This window comes from Protopterus annectens, chromosome 2.part1 (assembly GCF_019279795.1).
Source record: "Protopterus annectens isolate FY-2018-M chromosome 2.part1, PAN1.0, whole genome shotgun sequence".
In the NCBI taxonomy this organism is placed as follows: Eukaryota; Metazoa; Chordata; order Ceratodontiformes; family Protopteridae; genus Protopterus; species Protopterus annectens.
The window spans coordinates 245,190,496-245,210,827 of record NC_056729.1 but is presented as its reverse complement, the minus strand read 5'-3'; the positions used below and the strand labels follow the sequence as shown (position 1 = coordinate 245,210,827).

The window sequence follows — 20,332 nt, the reverse complement described above, 5'->3', positions numbered from 1 at the left end:
TCTGTAAATGGAGAATGAAAACAAATGATTAAGCAGGCTTTAATAAGTGGTAAGTGATTTACATTTGGAGTATTTGTCACTTATAACCAAAATTGTCAAAACCTATTGATATTCGTCTAATTTCCGAATTTCCATCTCCATGCTTATGTAATTAAGTATAACTCTACTGAACTTTAATAGCACATTGATTGAACAATTGTCCAGTTTTGCACTTTATTATTTTCTGTTTTCTAACATAAGAGCCAAGATATTTTTCTTTATGTCCTAGTATGTAAGCTGCAGACATTCCAAGATGCAAAACTCAATTCATAATCCATAGGTAAACAAAATGCTGATGTATAAATATCTAACAAAACAGGTTTGTAGTGAGGTTTTTCAACTGAATTTATCTACTCACTACAGCTGTATACTTCATATAATGTTAGATGTTACATTCCTAGGAAATGGTAAACTACACTTCTTCCTTCTGTATCTGTAGCTAACCTCAATATTTAGGGCAAACTGTTGCGGTTATAAATCAACTCTCAGTGCATTTAAATGAAAGTTAAAAGCCTAAAGTGAAAGTTTATTATCCATTTAATAGATGATAAAGTAATGCATAGTCTAACCAGCAAAACACAAAGCTTGGCAAGTATATAAATAAACTGAGTACATGCATGTAAAATTATGTAAGGATTTGACTATCACTTTTAAGTAAACATCTGAAGCTGTGAAAACAATAGTCTTTGCATTTTCATCAGCAGCCATTATTACTGGATTTGCAGCATTTTTGATCAATTTAAAGACTTATCAGATTTGTAACTGAGACCATGCCTTTGATATGGACAGAATTAATTAGCTTGAATTTATGACACTGAAAAAAATGCTATCAGATGTGTTTCTGCTACAGCTCTGTTAGAAATGCTACACCTAAAGAAATCCCAATCCCTCCACACCACATGCTCCAGAGACCTCAACCTCATTGCCACAATCAACAGAACATGCTGGAGGGACAGCTTCATAACCCAGAGACTGCCGGTGCTCTGGAATAAACTCCTCATACATGTCAAGCAGAGCACCTCACTAGCCCTCTTCAAGAGGAATCTTGATGAGTGGATGGGAAATAGAAAGTTCACCCCGGGGATCACTCCAGTGGCTCTACTTGATAGAGGCACTGAGAAATAATGACAAGCGGCACAATGCCAGGGCACTTCTATGGGCTAAGTTTGTAAAGGCCTAAGGGCCATTAGCCTAGTACACACCTATGAACCTATGAACTGCACAGGGTTGTACTGTCTACAGAAATTCTGGAACACTGTCTAGAGAAGGAAAACAGTGAATCTTATTGGACACATTCTACCATGTGGGTAGGACTGCATATTACAGAATGACTGGGCAGAAATTCCCATTGATATAGTGTACCTTGGTGAGCAGTACTGCAGGTAAGAGCCAATCAGTCAATTGTGGCACTACACCAGGCATTTCAAACAGCAACCCTTCTGAATCTGCAACTAAGGATAAAAGACACAAAAAAAAAACATAATTCCCCAGTTGTGACACCTCATAAGCATGAAGTAATAAGTCTAAGCCCTGCAAAGCTATTGTTACATACTGCATTAACTAAGCCATCACTCTGGTATTAGTGAAGCACTCTGTGCTGTCCCATAGTGTCATATGCTGTTCAGAAATGAAAACTTATTTACATGTCTCATTCTGTATTCAGGAATGCAATAACAATTTGTAGCTTATTAGCGAGTGTTACCCTCAGTGGTGATGTCAGTACCCAGCCACATTTAATATTTTGACTGGCCTTTGCATATACAAGGCAGATTCTGTAAGGATGTGGAGTATTACCAGTGCTACAAAACCACAGCAGCTGCATCTTGATTTCTAACGATTAGTATTGTACTGCAGCAAATTAAACTTGCATTTATTTCTGGGACCCATGCAAACTGTTCCCTCTCAGTCCACTGCAATATATATTTATTCCCTGAGTAGTCTGGTAACACACTGAAATGCCTATAATTTACTGTATCTCCTGCAATTGTTTGATATCACTTAGATCAGAGGAGTCCATATGGAGGGTAACCTAGATCTTCTGTGTTGTATAGTCAAGTTGAACCACAACACAACATGCATGGGGCCATGCGTGGTACATCCTACGGTGCAGTACAAATCATGTATAACCCACAATACTATTAGGCTGCACGTTTTCATTCTTACCAGATATCAACATTCAGGGCTGGCCTTTGGTCAACTAGAGCCCTAGGCAAAAGGTCTCCACAACACCCTCCCAACACCACCTGGTGCCCCATCCTGGTCTACCTGCATGATCCAGATTACTAAAAAAATGCCCCTGCTAGAGCGACGCCATAAGCATCTACCTAGTTGGCCTATGCGTAAGGCTGGCTATGTCAAGATTCCCTGTACTGTGGAGTATCTGCTGGCGAAAGCTGTGAAATCAAACAGTCTGAATCATGTGTGGTTTTACAACTCACATCTCTTTTCAGTTTGCAGTGTCTCTGAAAATTTCCTAGCACTCCTGTTCTCATTGATATTTTGTACAATTTTATGCATCTACCTTTACAATTAGGAAATTAGATTCTTGTCTCATCATTTATGTAAGTTTGCAGATTTGTTTTTCCCGTTCTCTCTCTTTCCTTATAATTTAAAGTAAGACCATATAGCTTCAGGAGATTTAAACCATATTTTCATCAGTGAAGCTTGTCAACACAGCTGAATATCTTAAAAAATATGATTTGTGTTATTTCATTAGGTTCACTTCTTACAAAATCAAATAATTTTCTCTGTTCTATAAAAAATGTAAATAATCTACAAAAATGTTAGTGCTGAAGTTCAGAATTGCATATCTCTTGCCGCTTACAGAATGTTTTGTCTATTTCTGTAGTCTAACAATATGGTGATAATATACTATTTTTTCAGGATCTTTTGTTGGAAAGCTCCGTATGTCCTTTATACTTTAATATGTGAAGTCAGTATTTTGCTTTTAAAGTTTCAATACTATTTCATGGGTTTTGTAATTAGGTCTGCTTTGTTTCTGCCACATAGCATATCAAACTGAATATTTCTGCACCTCCTATAGCTTGCCATAGCTTCATGTAACACTGAATACTTCACAGAGCAGTCAAATATTGAATTTGAACTATAGCTGATTATTTTACTTTACATTTTTGATTTCAGGTACAAATAAATATAAATGTCTTACATTTACACTGCGTTTCAGGCTGCATGCTTCTTTCAGTGATCCACTTAAATATAAACGGTTCCAAAAGAACATCAGTAGGTAAACATTACTGTTTTCACAGAATCACTCCAGATTTTGAATCTGCCATAAAACCTCAAAAACTTGATAAATTCCTCCAAAAGTGTCACAGGAAAGATCACAATACTCTCAGAACTCTTCTCTGACTGAAACACTCCTAGTTTTCTTGCCTTAAATTGTTAATACAATGATTAACACTATACATAGCAGGATATTAAGCTTGGGCGGGCTCCGCCCCAGGCAACTGCAGTTTTATGGTACTGGCTCAACAACTTTTAGTTTACAGCTGCAATAAGAAGAAAATAATACATATTTAAAGGATCTGCTATAACAATTCAATTAATAGTGAGAATATCAGCAACAGTGTGGATTCAAATAAATGAAGACCTAATCTGCCACAGTTTTCAGTGACAGACCACAAAGACCATTACAGTGATGCATCTATTAATAACAGAGCAACAGTGGGTTGTCAGGATAAGAGGATGAAGTAAGCAGAAGGGGAAGGCATATTTGGTTATGATCCAGCTCTTATCTCAGATAAATTGCTAAGCAGTAATTATGGTCAGTGAGAGTTAGACTGTCATGATAAAAAGAAGTACTGGGATAGCAGAAGACGTGCCACTTTTCAGTGAAGGAAATAATCAGTCATGGTAGGCAGACAAAGGTGTAGAACAACAACCATAAAAACAACAGGGACAAGAGATGGAAAAGACTATACAAATCAACAGCTCTACTAGAGAGAATATCTACTGAGTGCCTTTAGCTGAGAAAAGACAACATATTCTGATATCAGCTGCAGTTTCAGTGAAAGTAGGAAACGTAGTCAGTATTAGTATGTATTCCAGTTAGACAGCTGTAAAACAGAAAGTTTTAAGTACCATAAAGTGGGATATGTCTACAAAAGGCATGTTATAGGCAGTCATGTTTTTGAATGCTGTGAAAGACTTGCATTACTGAAAAACATGACTGTCACTGTATAATACATGTAGAAGTGCAAAACAGCCATTTTTGTTGTCATGGTATTGCTAAGGACAGAAGCTTGCAACAGGTCGCCAAACTTTATGAGAACATAAAGGGCAGGATTCACGAAGGCTTACACAGAGTTTAAGAGTAGTGTAAGCCTCCGTGTAAGCCTCCCGATCCAGGAACAGACCAAACCTCCGTGTAAGAGACTAGCTAAAACGTCTCTTACATGGACTGGGCGTGGAAATGCCCAATACCTCATTTGCAGCTCAAAGATATACAAATGAGGTATTTGAGCGATCCAGGAAGCCCAAACCAGTCCGTGTAACGGACATTTTAGCTGCAGAAATGTACTCAGCTGACAACTGAGTACATTTCTGCAAAATTTACAACGGAGCTATGTCAGCTCCAAATAAAGGTTGCATATGTGTCATCTAGCATGCCAATGGCCAAATATGTGGCCATTGGCATTAAAAAGTGATGCAAAATTATTTAAAATAACATTTTTTTTTCGGGGGATTTTGATGTTTAACTGCAGCGCACACCCGTGCAAACAGGGTGCGCTGCCTAAAAGTGAAAACCGAAGCTTATAAGCCCACAATTGTGGGTTTTATGTAGTACATGGAATGACAATGCAGGGACTAGCAGACCAAAAACAATATGGCCACCGTGTAGTGGTTGCCAAGGGGGGGAAGCTCAGTGTAAGAGATGTAACTAAACATTACTAGGCAATCCTATGTAAATGAGGGTTACAATACTGAATCACACTGCCACATAGCTAATGAGCACTTTTCAAATAGTGTAAGAGTTACAGAAGGGGGAGGAATAGAGTAAGAGGTAGGTGACATCACGGGGGGGAATGATAGAAGTAAATGTATCACATTGGAGAGCAGTGTAACATGACAGATGACAGACAGACATCAGGGAGAGAGGTGTGTCCCAACAGAACACTAGGAAAGTCAAGAAATAGAGGGTGTACACTATCCCTACACTCAAACTTTCTTGATATACGTGCATGCGCGCGTGTGCGCGCGTGTAAGGCAGGTTCACCATGTGGGAGCGTGTCGCAAACCGTTTAAAATGGTTTGCGCGGGCGTGCACGTGTGTAAGGCAATGTAAACATCAGGAAGCCTGTTGCCTGATGTATAAGACTGTGTGCACGCGGTTTACCATGAATCAGCCAAGTCCAAACCGTGTAAGTATGTGTGCGCGCGTTTAAGTCACTGTGAGCGTGCTTATGCTGGTGTGCACATTGCTCCCCCTGAGGAAACAGAGAGGAAAAAGGAAACAACCAGATTACAAGGAAGCTGTCAGAGAATACTGCTGGAGTTAATTGGTGATAACAATTAGAAGCAGGCAATTACACAGGCAGACTAGAAGCCCAACCCAGCACTTAAAACACTGCAAACAGCAGTGCAGAGTGTTTCTCTCAAGAGATACTGTAAGAAAGGAGTAAGCTATCAGAATTGAAAACTGAAAAAGCTGAACTCAGAGCAGAAATGCTAGGGACTGCCATAGCTGTTATAATCAGGCATAGGCGAATTGCTGAGGGTGGTGACAATGCAGATGCTGACAGACAACCCAGAGTGAGGAGAAGAGTATACAGGCCCAGGGTCACCTACCATGGGTTACATGAGCTGGAGACAGTAGAGCACTACAGAGTGGACAGAGACCTTCTGCAGCAAATTGTTGAGCTGTGCAGGCCACGTCTCACACACAGAACCAACAGAGGGGAATCCATCCCAGTGGAAACCAAGGTATGTGTTGGCCTAAGAATACTAGCAACAGGTACCTTCCAGAGACCAACTGGTGATATGATGGGGATATCACAGGCATCAGCCTCCAGGGTACTGCACTAGTTCCTGGATGCCATGTCAGCACATGTCAGTGATCATGTATATTTCCCTAATGCCCGTGAGGTTGTGGCCAGCAATATGCGTCTCTTCCAGCAAATAGCGGGATACCCTGAGGTACTGGGTGCAATAGACTGCACGCACATACGCATCAAAGCACCAGCCGGTGAGCTGGGTAGAGCCTATATTAACCGCAAGGGATTCCCCTCCATCAACTGCCAGGTCGTGTGTGATGCCCAGGGCATAATAATGAATGTGTGTGCTGGCTGCCCTGGGAGCTACCACGATTCCCACATCTGGCATCTGACACAGCTGTACCAATCATTTGCCAGTGGGGACTTCCCACATGGACACCTAGTGGGGGATGCAGGTTATGCACTTGAGCCGTGGCTGATGACACCCATCAGAAATGCACACACACCTGAACAGGAACGCCATAATGAGGCACACGCACAAACACGTAATGTCATAGAGCATGTGTTTGGTCTGCTCAAGTCACAGTTCCGGTGTCTGGACATATCTGGTGGAGCCTTGCAGTACACATCAACTACATGTACCCAAATGATCATGATATGTGCTATGCTATATAATATGATCCTGCGGAAACAGCTGCAGCAGGACCAGCATAGGGCTGGGCCAAACATACCCCCACCATTGCCAAGGCCACCACAGGCAGAGGGTGACTCGGAGGAGGAACAACCTGACCTTGCCCCAGTAGGCAGAAGGAGGCGTGCCCAGTATGCCCTGGCCTTGGCAAAGAGGCAACGCATAGCACATACACTGGCTCAGTAGGAACACTAGGACTGATACCCCCTCCAACTCACTCATATAGTAACAGGGACGCCTAACATGATGCAACCTGCTTCCAAACATGTACAGGGAGTGTAGTATGTGCATCCGACAGAGGCAGCCCTGCAGCACCACCTGAGGCATGAATGCTATGTGTTAAGTAATGTAACACCATGTACCATATGCACACCTGAGGACCCTGACTAACATCCACCCTCACCAATCATGAACCACAAAAACACAAACCCACCTTCATAGGTACCACAAGGGATAGGAACCTAGATGTAATGCTACCCAATGCCAGAAGTATAAACAGCAAGATGCGTGCAGTGTAAATGCACACAGTATAGAGAATGTAGATATCAGTGCTGTAATAGAAAACTGGGTCAAAGCCCACATCAGCACCCTAACACTACCAGGTCACACCTCATACAGTGATGTACAGCTGCAAAACATGGAACAAGCTACAAAACGAGGGTGACTAGCAATAAATGTCATGGATAACCACACCCCCATGTTGGTACCACAACAAGAAGCAGCATGGATTAGCCATGGTCAAATACCAATGGCTAAAACTGCCTACCACTATATAGCTTGCTGCAGACCACTGTCCTAATAGCAGGAACTGCACCAGGCCTATGTTGGAATACATGAAGATATCAAGCCCCCCAAACCACATTATATTGCTTGACTGAAAATACCTACACATACACCATAGTTTCATAGTTTCATAGTTTACTACTAGGCTATCTGCCCTAGTGCATTTATAAGCCTAGCCATAGTGATGTGGCTATTGCCACCCCTTATAGTGGTAATAAGTGTACAGAATAGATTCCGAATATTGTGCCTCTGACTTCGTAGTGACACATTATGACCCCTTTACTTAATCGAATTAATTGACTGTGCCTCTGTCTAGTAGTGACACAGGGAGGACCCCTGGGGTAAACCTACGATCTCACATCCACTTGTCCAGATTTCTCTTGAAGAGAGTCAGTGAGGGTCTCTGTCTAACATGAACTGGGATTCTGTGCTAGAGTGTGAGAAGCCTCTGAGTTATGAATCTGTCCCTCCAGCATGTCCTATACATGTATGTGCTGAGGTTCAAATCTTTAGCTCTCATGGTTCTGGTGGATTTGGATTGCTTGCAGTGGAGCATGTCCACCAAATCCTGATTGGACATGGTCTTGTATGTCAGGCATAGGTCACCTGTAAGTAGGCGGTATGCTACTGAATAGAGCTGGATTTTCTTTAGTCTGGAAGCATATGACATGTGCTGTAGACCCTTGATCCTCTTGGTAAGGTACTTTTGGGGTTTCTCCAGCTGTTGCAAGTGCTGGGTGAGGTACATACCAAATGGGGCTTTGTATTCAATCATGGGCCTGATAAGGGAGAAGTATAGGGGTACAATGACCTCCTTTGATCTGGATGGAAAACCCTTCATGATAAGGTGGGCAAGATAGAAAGTCTTTCTAACCACTTTGGCAACATGGGTGTCAAACGAGAGGTCACTATCTACATGGGTCCCCAGGTGTCTGATTTTTTCTTCTGTGCTCAGTGGGTTGCTGTCTATGTGTTAATTTGTGGGTACTTTGTTCCTCCCAAAGGGGATGACTACACATCAGTTGCATTCAGTTTCAGGCCATGATTCTGGCACCAGCTATCTGTTCTTGTGAGGGCATTCTGTAGGATGTGTGTGCCGGCTGATGTATTCACTATGGTGCCTAGGTTGCAGTCATCTGCAAACTGTGTCAGCCACAACCCTCCTATGTTTGCTTTCACATCTGAAAAGTAAATGCCAAATAAGAGGGGTCCCAGGACAGATCTCTGTGGGACACCACTTGTGACTGGCTTTGAATCTGACAAGGCACCTGCAATGTCGACTTTATGGGTTCTGTTTTTTGGCCATTTTGCAACCTATCCTGTGACATATGGATTTATATTTCAGCTGTTGAGCTTGTCTATGATGCCTGAGTGGGGTATTGTGTCAAAGGCCTTAGCCAAGTGCAGGTAGGCTGTGTGGACCGCTTAGCCCTCATCAATGGCCCTACTGACAGTTTCAAAATAGTCAACTAGGTTCAAAAGGCAGGATCTGCCCTTTACAAAGCTGAACTGGGTGGGATCAAGAGTCTGTAGGTCACCAATGTCTCTGTTTAAGAGCTCCATAATGACTCTTTCCATAGCTTTGCAGACAAGGCTGGTTAAGCTTGTGTGGTGGTAGTTCCCAGGGTCTGTGGAGGCATCTCCTTTGTGGAGTGGGACCACTGTTGCTGTACGCCAGTGTTCAGGTACATATCCTGTAGCAAGGCTAAGGTTAAATATCATTTTTATATACGGGTTTAGCTCCTCTTGGAGTTCACGTAGCACGCAACTGGGGATACCATCAGGTCCCATTGATGCTGTGTTTTGTCTTTGCTGAGTGCGGCTCTCACATGGACATCTGAGATGACAGTGAGGTTACATTCAGCTGTGATAACTATCGTCTTTTGGGGGTGAGGGAGGGAGAAAATTGCACTGAACCTGTCTGCCAGAATGTTGCCAATATCTATCGGGTCACTGAAATTTATGTTGTTGTGTACCAACTCTGAGCATATCTGAGGGTTCCCACCCAGGTTTCTGACATAACTGAAGAAGGCATTGTGGTTATCTTTATTGTCTTTGGTGATTTTTGTCTCAAAGTTGACCTTGGATGTCTTTATGAGAGAATGTAGCTTTTTACTAGTGCTGATCACAGCTGCCTTCCCTTTGGGAGATTTAGCTCTGTTTTGCATTAGTATCCTTCTTTTGTGATACAGTTCGTTTATGGCTGGGGTCCACCAGACAGGCCACTTTCCCTTGGTGGAGAGGGTCTTGGTTTTATTTGTGATTGCATGGTCCATGCTTTCTTGGAGATGTCCGTAGAAAGCATTTGTGAAGGAGTCACCATTGTGTGTTGTGGTTTCCACTGGCCCAGTGGGATTAAAGGATACCATCTCAGTCTGAAGAAGTGTGAAGTCAGCTTTTGAGAAGTTTGTCACTATACTCTTTGTATTATACTGGCACCGACACATTTGTAGAATATTTCCCAGAATCCATCAAACAAAATGGACATGCAAAATGTAACACTTCCACAAGAGGGGTAAGCATACTGGATGTGATAATCAGAAATATGTGTACTGGATGTCAAGATGAGAAGTGTATCCCTCACTGGTAAGACCAGACCATAGAGTAATCACACTGTAGTTGCACATCCCGACCCCAGTCCCTGGCCAGAATACCACAGTGAAACACATGTATAAAGCATAGCTTGCACCCCTACAAACCAATGTGGAATCCATGAAAGGCCCTGTGCAAGTCCAGAATATGGGACACACTGCAGAACATGTTATACAGGCATTCCATGAACACAGCCAAGAGTGCTTGGAGTCTGCAATCACAAATAACAACAAGACACAATGCCATACACCCAGGCATCTGGCATGCTGGACTCCAGCAATTACTAAACCATTGAAGAGAATGAGGAAGCTACCACATGATAGATCAAACATAAAAGTGAAGTAATCAGTGATCACTAGTATGGCAATAAAATGTGTCCACACATACAATCCACTAAGGCCAGGCAAAACAAGTAGAATCTGTGAATCCAGAGGCAATGTGACACCTGTCCCAAGTACACACACAACAACAACTCACCCCAATAAATACAAATATATGTGATAGACGCAACCAGGTAGCCAAACCGAGCCTGAGCACCCCAATTCAGTACTGTCAAAACTAGTCAGGAGGAGAAGGTAACCACATACACCACAAACTCAGTCCCACATAGACCTACAACGACTGTAAACCAAACACATAAACACAAAAACATTCCCAGAGGCCCTAATTACAAACACACCACACCAACACAAGCCTCCAAAGCAGACACCCAATAAAACAACCTCCAGACATAGCACATGTAACACATAGTACACAAAGTTGGTGTGCCAAACAGTCACAGGACAGAAGGAGAAACAACATGTCTGATACAGTTGTAATAGGTGACTCCATAGTGAGACATGCTGCTGTTCCAGGGATGGCTTGCACCTGTTACCCATGGGTGTCTGGATATTGCCTAAGGCTGTTGCAACCTACAGAGATCCTTTTGTAGGCAAGGCCGAAAAGACTAACCCACCATCATAGAAAACAAAACTGGAAAGAAACAGAAGGGTAATGCTGATCAATGCCAGACGTGTAAACCTCAATATGCATGCTTCTGAGGCCCTCCCCAGTATGGAGAACATCGATGTCTGTCCAGTGATAGAAACCTGCTGCAAGCCTCGTGACAGCGCACCAGCACTACCAGGTAATACCACATATCATGTGTTATGGCCACAAAACCTGGAACAAAACATAAAAGGAGGGTGAGTATCCATATTCAGCACAGACACCTATATGTCCAGTTAACTGACAATGCTTACGTCATTGCAGTCCACCCATGTGCAACTAACCATAGGCAAGACTGCTGTACAGTCTGTAGCATGCTACAGACCACACTCTCACACACAGGAACCCCACCCTGCTGTCCTGAAGACAGTGGACAGTATGAATGTACCACCAAATACAAAACAAGGTACTCACAAATTACCACATAGGTGATAAACCATTATGTATGGAAGGAGTAATCAGGGACCTAGTGACACAAGTGGACAGTAACCTGTTATGTGACAGTCACATTGCCAATCTGGCTAGGAAGACTGTCTATATTAGACACTGTATCATGAAAGGAGTCACATCTATGTCAACAAAGGTCATTGTGCCCCTATACTGTTCCCTTATCAGACCCATAATGTAGTACAATGCCTCATTTGGGATGTACATTACCTGGCACCTGCAGCAGTTAGAAAGACCTCAAAGGTACCTCACCAAGAGTTAGAAAGGGTCTCAAATATATGTCATATGCTGCCTGGCTGTAGACACCACAGCTGAATGCAGTCACATACAGCCTACACAGAGGCATTGTATGTCTGTTGTACAAGTCCATGTCCAACACAGAAGTAATGGACATGCTCCACCTCAGAGAAATCAAAGCCATTGGAGCTGTGAGAGTGACAGATGTCAACCTCAACACATAATGAAATAGGATGTGCTGGAGGGACAGATACCTAACCCTGAGGCTCTCCACACCCTGGAACAGAATACCACTACATGTTAGGCAGAGCCCCTCACTGACACTCTTCAACAGGAAGTTGGCAAAATGGATGGATAATTGTAGATGTACACTGGGGGTCTTTACTGTGTCATGTCCAGACAGAGGCACAGCTAAGTAAATCATAAATGGCCATAATATTCACATAGCAAGGGGTGGCAAAAGCCACACACACTGTGGCTAGGCTTACAAATGCCCTAGGGTGGATAGCCTAGTATGAACCTATGAACCTATTATGATACAAATTGTACAGGACACTAAGGATAATCCCAAGGCTGCTGCAACTGATGGTAGGAAGCGTGTTGTGAATTCCCAGATATACTCTGGATCACACAAATATTACAAACAACATACCAAACACACACACGTATTGCCAACATACATCCTGACAGGTGCAGTGCAACCCCCCCCCCCCCATAATGTAAAATATCTTTCCCAGCAGACTGCTGCCTCCCTGACATTATGTCAGCCTTACCACAGGATATGTACCCAAAGAGCAGTGTATAACAACAGTGGTCATTCTCAAGAAAGGTGTCGCCTGAATGGATACTAAAACAACCACCACAGAATCCTGAGAAGCTTGGTCTGCACAGCTATGGAAAGGATCAGCATGTACCGCAGACATAAAGATATTGGGGATCTATTGACACCCGACCCTACCCAGTGTGGGTTTATTAAGTGCAGACCCTGCCCCTAAACATGTGTGACTCAGTTGAAACAGTAATTGAGGTCACTGATGAGGGCAATGTGGTCCACACAGCATAGCTGGACCTTGCAAAGCCTTCCATACAATACCCTACGTGTTCAATATAGATATGCTCACCAGCTTATATCTATACCCCTATGTCACTAGAGGGGTTGCAAACCAGAACAACGACAGAACTGACATGGTCAGACATGCTGCAGCCATGTCAGACTACAAACCACATATAACAGGTATCCCACAAAGCTTGGCCCTGGGACCTTCCCCGTCTGGTATATATGCCCCATAGGTACAGGCCAACATGTAAGGACTGTGCCTGAACATGTTTGCAGAGGACTACAAACTGCCCAACATATCTGACACTCCAGCTGACACAAGCATCCCACAAAAGGGCCACATAGAAACAGACAACTGGTGCCATAGCCATGTCAGCAAGTTAAATGGAGAAAACTGTATAGTCAACCTCTGTGGATATACAGTAAGTGACCACCAATTACCACATAGGTGTTAACCCATTACATACTTAACATGTAATGACAGACCTGGGTACACAAGGTGATATATATTCTGCATTGGACAAACATGTGGCTGTAGTGTTAACAGAAAAAATCCATATACCAACCTAATCATGAAGGTTATGACATCTAGATAAGGGGAGGTCATTGTGGTTCTGCAGTTATCCTTCATCAGTGTTACAATTGACTACAACAGCCCCTGTGGGGTGTACCTCAGCAGACACCTCCATCAACTGTAAAGTCCACAACAGTACCTCACCAGGAGTATGAAAGAGCTTGAACAGATGTAATGTGTTGCCTGATTAAACAGAGTGCAACTCCACACACTGTCATGCTGGCCACCCAGACGCAAGCTGTGCCTGATGTAGAAAGCCATGTCCAAGCTGGAATCAATGAACATGCTGCGCCTTGTACAATCTGAATGGCAGTGAGCTATGCACATGAGGGACCTGAACCCCATCACTGACATACATAGGACAAGCTGTACTGCATTATCCATAACACAGAAGCCACCCCCACGCATGAGTAAACTACCAGTACAGGTTATCCATAGAGTCACTCGTTGATTCTCCTCAACAGGAATCTTAATGAGTGGATGGGAGATGGTAGGTTTACCCTGGGTATCACTGTTATGTCACGGGTAGACAGAGGCACAGTATACTAAACATGACATATGTCATGGAAAACTACACTTACAATGTGTTGAAGGACAAACACACTCTCTGACTAGCATTAGAAATGGCCTAGGGCACATCGGTAGTGTTTGCCAATGTACACCTATGTTGTGGAATACACTACTGATGTTGGACGAGGCTGTTGTAAGTAGTTAATATCTGAACATAATGCAACATGGTCAGATGTGCACAACTGGACCCTAACCAGGCTGTTGTGCTCACTATGGAAATGTAAAGCAGTGATAGGACTAAAACCCAGGATACTGTCCACCACAGTGAAAGTACTGAACCACTACACTATACAGTACTACAGTGTTAGGTCAGTATGAACGGATGTTGACAATTGTATGCAAAGTATCCCATGCAAAACCTGCAGGCACAGTATAATCCCTGTTGTGTTCACACAAAAAGCATTTGGACAGTAACTACACAACATGACACAGAACACACAATCATAAACAGGAGATATTTGTTGAAGTTCACACTCATCCACAAATGTGATGGGCTGCAGAGTTCAACATATGAAAAGCTCACACTGGGCATGCTCACACACTTTGATAAATTAGACATCTTTCACACAACATGCCATGGGAAGGCTGAACTGGGCATGCTCACACACTTAGTCCAAATATCAGTTTAGCATTTTGCCACATATATCTGGTATATGTACGTGTTATTCCAGTAACCAACAACATTATAGTAATCTGACCAGTGCTCACACTTAAATGACTACAGAGACATACATGATATTTCCCCCATATGCAAACATCTTCCACAGATACACAAGTTGTTCATACAAACAGGAAATGTTATGGCAATAAAGACCTGCAAACACTGCTATCAGCACCAAATAATGTGCATCTGACAGTTAAACATATGGGTGTAGAGGTCAACACTAGGCTGTTTGCCCTAGGGAATGACAGCTTATCCAGAGTGTGTGTGTGTGTGTGTGTGTGTGTGTGTGTGTGTGTGTGTGTGTGTGTGTGTGTGTGTGTGTGTGGGTGATTGTGGTTGGTCTGTGTGCAAGTCTGTGTGAGGGAAATGTTCCTTTTAGCAACTGGGAAAATACACCACAGGATGCTCATTCCCCTTTCTAAACACTGATGATGTCAGCACCCTATAAGTATATCAGGAGAAAGGAAATCTCCCAGTAATGCGAATAGCGCGCTCCGCTAATGCGTCTGTCTCTAGTGTCATAACATAGTTAGGTAGGGGTTTGAATGTGCAAGTGTGTGTGAAGGGGGGTTAGTGTGTGTGTAAGTGTGTATGAAAGGAACATCCCTTTTGGCAACTGTGAAAACACACCACAGGATGCCCATTCCCCTTTCTAAACACTGATGATGTCAGCACCCTATAATTATATCAGGAGAAAAGAAATCTCCCAGTAATGCGAATAGCGAGCTCTGCTAATGCGTCTGTCTCTAGTGTCATAACATAGTTAGGTAGGGGTTTGAATGTGCAAGTGTGTGTGAAGGGGGGTTAGTGTGTATGAAAGGAACATCCCTTTTGGCAACTGTGAAAACACACCACAGGATGCCCATTCCCCTTTCTAAACACTGATGATGTCAGCACCCTATAAGTATATCAGGAGAAAGGAAATCTCTCAGTAATGTGACTAGCACACTCTGCTAATACATCTGTCTCTAGTGTCATAGCATAGTTAGGTAGGGTTTTGAAACCGGCAAGTGTGTGTGAAGGGGGGTTAGTAAGTGTGTATGAAAGGAACATCCCTTTTGGCAACTGTGAAAACACACCACAGGATGCCCATTCCCCTTTCTAAACACTGATGATGTCAGCACCCTATAAGTATATCAGGAGAAAGAAAATCTCCCAGTAATGCGAATAGCATGCTCTACTAATGCATCTGTCTCTAGTGTCATAACATAGTTGAGTAGGGGTTTGAATCCAACAAGTGTGTGTGTAAGTGTGTATGAAAGAAACATCCCTTTTGGCAACTGTGAAAACACACCACAGGATGCCCATTCCCCTTTCTAAACACTGATGATGTCAGCACCCTATAAGTATATCAGGAGAAAGAAAATCTCCCAGTAATGCAAATAGCGCACTCTGCTAATGTGTCTGTCTCTAGTGTCATAACATTAGTTCGGTAGGGGTTTGAATCCTGCCAAGGGAATGTATGTGAGTTAGTAGGAGTGGGGTTTGTGTGTGTGCATAATACTGTGAGGGAAAAGTGCATTTTGCCAACTGGGAGAACACACTACAGGGTGAACATCCCTCTTCCCAAACACAGATGATGTCAGCACCCTCTAAGTACAGCATTAGAAAGGATTTCTCCCACTAATGCAAACAGCACACTCTGCTAATGTGCTTGTCGTTAGTGTCAAAACACAGTTAGGTAGGGGTTTGAATCTTGTAAATGGAAAGTATGTGTTTTAGTGTTAGTGTGTGTACACAATGCTGAGGGTGGTATGTGGCTTTTGCCAAATGGGGCTACGCACTGCAGGGTGCACATTTCCCTTAACAAACAGTGATGTTGACAGCACCCTATACAAACAACATGACAACAGACAACTGCCAGTACTCAGTATAGTGCTACATGCTACTGTAACACGCACATGTACCAGAACATACCTAGATAGTGTTTTGAAACCTGAATGTGGCAAGTGTGTGGATATGGGATGTTTCTGTGTGTGCATTTCCGTATGGAAAACATGTTGGATGTGGCAATCAGGGAACCACAGTACCTGATGCACATTACACTTTTAAACTAATGAGGTTGCCTGCACCCGGTGAGTACAGGTAGAGAAGAGGAAATTGGTAGTAATCCAAATAGTGCACTTTTCAAATGTGTACCTGTCATGTGTCGACAGCTACTCATGTAGGGTAATAAATAATGAAAATGGCAGGTGAGCGTGTGCATGTGTGGGGGTAGCAGGGTGTGTGTAAATGCATGTGTGACAAGAACAGATACATATAGCTGAATCTACAATACAGCACATGATGCACATTCCCATAGTCAATGGTAGCATGTGATGGTGTGCAGCTGGTACACTTTGGTAAGTAGTATGGGTGCAGATAACAATTCAGGACATTCATACAGTTACTGCAGCAGGAATGCTGGGATATACACACAATCATAGTGGAACAGTGAACAGTTACCAACATGTTACTACTTATACACATCTATGTAGTCACCCTGTGCATCAGCAACGTGTTTACCTTTTCCTGTACTGATGTTGTAGTATGCAGGAGGTGGCACAGTGTCATCATATGCACAGGGTGTGGGTTAGGTATGCCCAAGCCAGCCACTGGTACCACCAATTGACATGTGTGTGTATGTGTGTTTGTGAGGGACAGCAGTACAGGGTGGACCAGTGTTGGTGCAGTGTGTGTGTGTATGTGTTTGCCCTTGGTGTTAAATTTCTGCATGTGTGTAAGCATGCACACAGTCCCACATAATGGCTGCCATGTACAGGGTTTTGTGGACTGCCACAGACTGCACCTGTCAGGTCATCCAGATCAGTGTCTGTGGGCACGGACATGGTACCTGTGCCTGGCAGGGGTGCTACGGACCATATCCGGTACTAACCCAGACTGGGTACTGTCATCGGAAGCGGGTGTGTGTTGACTGGACACAGTTCCCTGTTGGGACTGTCCAGAGCCACGTGCACGTGGTCTCCTGGGGCATCCTGAAGACAGCACTAACCCAGCATTGCTGGGGCTGCTGCTGGCACTTGAGGTGCGTGAGTGGGCCTGTTGTCGTCTGCGGCAACTGCCAGCTGGTGCTGTTGCCGGCATACGGCCACATCGACGCCACAAACGCACACCATCACCCTGGCCCATGGACATCTGGTTGTGGAGCAGCTGTTGTATGTCCCCACAATGTCTGTCAATGACATCTGTGAAATTACGAATACCATTTGCAATGTCACGCATGCCATCTGTCATGGCTGTGCGACATGCTGTCAGCTCCCTCAGACCCTGTCTGGTGTACCTTTCCATATGCGCCTGTAACTGCATAACAGTCTGAAACATAGTGGAGGTTGACATACCTCCTTGGGCATGTCGGCCAGAGGCAGTACAGCCACGGATGCCCCCACGAGAACCCATGGGCGACTGTCTGCGTGGTACCATTGGAGGACCCTGCTCATGGCTGCTTTGTGGGGATGCATGTACCACAGGTACCACATTACCCTGATCTATGCCCAATGCATACTGTCCATCACCTAGGGACAATGGTGACAAAGGATGTAACGGCAGGATGACTGTGCGCATTGAAGGGGTTGACAGCTGTGTACTGTCAATTGGCTGACCAATGGCGGACCCAGACACACCTTCCTGCACCATCATAGACATTTCCTCATCATCAGTACCTGGGGCACAAGATTCAGGTTCCCTACTGCAGGTCACCAGAGCAGCACCAGAACCTACGGGAGGAAAACAGGGAACACAGATTACAGTCTCAAGACATATTTTACGGTGATGCACTTCAATACAAATGCACACATTCAGAAATGGACACATGCACTCATGGACACACACACACATGCACACATGGGCACAGGCACATTTGCACACATGCACACCCCACAGTACACACACACATCAGTACTGAGTTACACTACTCTTACTTGTATTAACTTGAGTATTGCAGGTATTATTAAACACACTCACCAGCATGTATACTACTGAGTTACACTACTCTTACTAGTATTATAAATAGTTTTTCAGGTAATGATAAACACACTCACCAGCATGTATGGCCTGCCTCGTTGCTAGATGGGAGGGACCTGGAAATATGAAGAAAGTAATGTCAGTGGGCACAAGTGTGCCATTGTTTTTGCATATGATACAGTACAGTAGTACACCAGTTCCCTTATACACATCAGCTGCTCATAATGCCAGTATCACATATGCACAATTACATATCATGATGACAGATACATACCACGTGCACACCTTATGCATGCATGAAGTAACAGTGTACAGAACAGTCATATGTACATATGGCATCTTACCTGCACGCTCAGTGTCTTGCTGCTGTGTGGATCCAACCTCCATCATGATGCAAGTCTGATGCTGTTGTTGTTCTGGGGCTGGATCCACGACACTTAGCAGTAGCCCCTCCTGTCTGGTGAGGGGGGGAGTGTGGCCACCCCCCCACCTGTGGCAACCTGTTGCCTGCGGATATCTGCAGCATGCTGGCGGACATTTCTAATCAAATCACTTCAGTGATGTCTCACCTGCTCATATGTCCTATCATGCATGCCAACATCATTTATCCTGCTGACAAGGTTTTGCCACAGTGCAGACCTCTCCTGCTGATTCTGGGTGGTGCGTGAATACAGGATGTCATAGTCACGCACCAGGCTCTGGTGGATCACTTCGTCCTCTGCAGTAGAGTATGCAGGGTTCCTTTTTGGAGCCATATCTCCCTGGAAAAGTACACAAACAGGATATCAGCAGAGTATGTCAGCAATATATGGTACACATTCTATACATAAAGTATTAAATTGTAGTTATTACTGCTTGGTTGTAACTTGATTAAAGTGTAGCTATCATTCTAAGTCTTTTGGATTAAGCACTTGGCCTTCAGACCAGTTGTTTTACATTAGGAAGGTTTGTGGCAAGCACTGTGGTGGCAGGACAGGTAGCTTTCATTCTTCTAAGTTGGGAACTGCTGACTGAGAGCCCAGTGTCCAAGTGTATTAGTTCTGGTATAAGCAGTTGGGCTTCAGGCCAGTTATTTAACATTAACAAGGTTTGTGGTCTGCACTCTTGTGTGAGAATAGGCTGTACTCTGCCATTCATAGCTGGGAACTTCTGGTTTAAGGTTTATAGTGCCTACATATTTGAACTGTATCTTACTGACATTGGTACACCTTGTTTGCTGTAGCATACACTACATCCAAGCCTCCTGAATCTAGCTTTGTTTATATGCTTGTTATTTGTTAGCTTGTTATTTCACTGGTACGCTAATTCCACATAATACACAGCTTCTCAGCACTTCTGTGAATCACTACTGATAACTGGCCTTGTGTTCTAAGCTATGGAAGTTTTAAGTATGGAAGACATGTACAGCAATATTACATATGTATATATATCAGGACTATGTACACACAACCTATCTCATGGACATACCTATAGATAGTGAACTATGATACATTTGGAGGTTTCACAGTAAACAGTATTAACCTGCTACTTTGCATTACCTGTGTTTGTGTCAGCTGTTGCTGTGTCACTGGTGCTAATTGCTGTTTGCTGCTGCTGCTGGTTTTGTTGCTGTGATTATGCAGGTTTTTTTATCACTGCCTCTCTCTGTCTCTCTCTCTCTGTCTCTCTCTCTCTCTCTCTCTCTCTCTCTCTCTCTCTCTCTCTCTCTCTCTCTCTCTCTCTCGGTTTGGTGCAATGAATGTATTGCATGTGTGGAGTGTTAGTACTGGATGCCTTT

The 20,332-nt window shown here is 43.6% G+C and overlaps 1 protein-coding gene across 2 annotated transcripts in view; it reads right to left on the bottom strand.

The window, feature by feature from the left end:
- The window catches only part of LOC122794006 (beta-1,3-galactosyltransferase 2-like), a 477,845-nt gene that overhangs the window by 156,293 nt on the left and 301,220 nt on the right, over positions 1-20,332 (bottom strand). The window contains exon 1 of one of the 2 annotated variants that reach the window (XM_044062102.1): positions 3,206-3,637. The exons of the other annotated variant lie outside the window; for it this stretch is intronic. The gene's annotated coding sequence lies outside the window, so the exon portion shown is untranslated. Of the gene's footprint in view, positions 1-3,205; positions 3,638-20,332 lie in introns of those variants that run through there. 2 annotated transcript variants of the gene reach the window in all.